This window comes from Amblyomma americanum, chromosome 7 (genome assembly GCF_052857255.1).
Source record: "Amblyomma americanum isolate KBUSLIRL-KWMA chromosome 7, ASM5285725v1, whole genome shotgun sequence".
Classification (NCBI taxonomy): domain Eukaryota; kingdom Metazoa; phylum Arthropoda; class Arachnida; order Ixodida; family Ixodidae; genus Amblyomma; species Amblyomma americanum.
The window spans coordinates 167428467-167429951 of NC_135503.1; the positions used below are offsets into that span (position 1 = coordinate 167428467).

General features: G+C 48.9%; 1 non-coding gene across 1 annotated transcript; it reads right to left on the reverse strand.

Annotated features, from left to right (window-relative positions):
• Window positions 1–851: 851 nt before the first annotated feature.
• On the reverse strand, window positions 852–925 carry TRNAS-CGA (transfer RNA serine (anticodon CGA)). The gene has a single exon. It is a non-coding gene; the product is annotated as a tRNA-Ser (tRNA).
• Between the last annotated feature and the right edge of the window lie 560 nt (window positions 926–1485).

Here is a 1485-nt window from a genome sequence, read left to right on the forward strand (position 1 = left end):
CTGCTGCTTTCGTGGGTATTTATGTTTACTGGGTGTAAGCGAACGTTGAGAGTGTTCACCAGTGCCACCCTCGACCACAGCGGTGGACGTAGCACGTTCTGTAATGCCGCCAGTGTGACGTAGAACGTCATCTAACGGCGAGGGCGGAAACTGTGCGAGAGCCCCCTTATGCTGCCTAAGGCAACAAGACTGCCAGAACCGAGACCCCCGTTAAGCTATTAGCAGACAAGGTAAAGGAAATGAGGGGCTCGTTTGACAAACATATTAAAGAAGCCAACAGTCGCTGAAACCAAGGTGCATAGGGGAATGCTTTTAATGTTTTTTTAATTTTAGTGCCAATCAATCGGTTTAAAGAAAATTACTTATAAAGCAGCAGAAAAAACAACATTGCCGCCGGTGGGATCCGAACCTACGACCTCCGAATATCGCGTCCGGTGCTCTTACCTACTGAGCTACGGCGACGGATGTCCACTCTGCTGCTTTCCTGGGTATTTATGTGTACTGGGTGTAAGCGAACCTTGAGAGTGTTCACCAGCGCCACCCTCGACCACAGCGGTGGACGTAGCACGTCCTGTAATACCGCGAGTGTGACGTAGAACGTCATCTAACGGCGAGGGCGGAAACTGTGCGAGAGCCCTCTTATGCTATCTATGGCAACAAGACTGCCAGAACCGAGACCCCCGTTTAGCTATTAGCAGACAAGGTAAGGGAAATGAGGGGCTCGTTTGACAAACATATTAAGAAAGCCAACAGTCACCGAAACCAAGGTGCATAGGAGAATGCTTTGTATTTTTAGTACCAATCAATCGGTTTAATGAAAATTACTTATAAAGCAGCAGAAAAAACAACCATGCCGCCGGTGGGATTCGAACCCACGACCTCCGAATATCGCGTCCGGTGCTCTTACCAACTGAGCTACGGCGACGGATGTCCCATCTGCTGCTTTCGTGGGTATTTATGTTTACTGGGTGTAAGAGAACCTTGAGAGCGTTTACCAGCGCCACCCTCGACCACAGCGGTGGACGTAGCACGTCCTGTAATACCGCGGCCGTGACGTAAAACGTCATCTAAAGGCGAGGGCGTAAGCTGTGCGAGAGCCGTCATATGCTATCTATGGCAACAAGACTGCCAGAACGAGACCCCCGTTAAGCTATTAGCAGACAAGGCAAAGGAAACGAGGGGCTCGTTTGACAAACATATTAAGGGAGCCAACAGTCACCGAAACCAAGGTGCATAGGGGAATGCTTTTAATTTTTTTTTAATTTTTAGTGCCAATCAATCGGTTTAAAGAAAAATACTTATAAAGCAGAAGAAAAAACAACCATGCCGCCGGTTAGATCCGAACCCACGACCTCCGGATATCGCGTCCAGTGCTCTTCCCAACTTAGCTACGGCGACGGATGTCAAATCTCCTGCTTTTGGTGGGTATTTAAGTTTACTGGATGTAAGCGAACCTTGAGAGTGTTCACCAGCGCCACCCTCGAC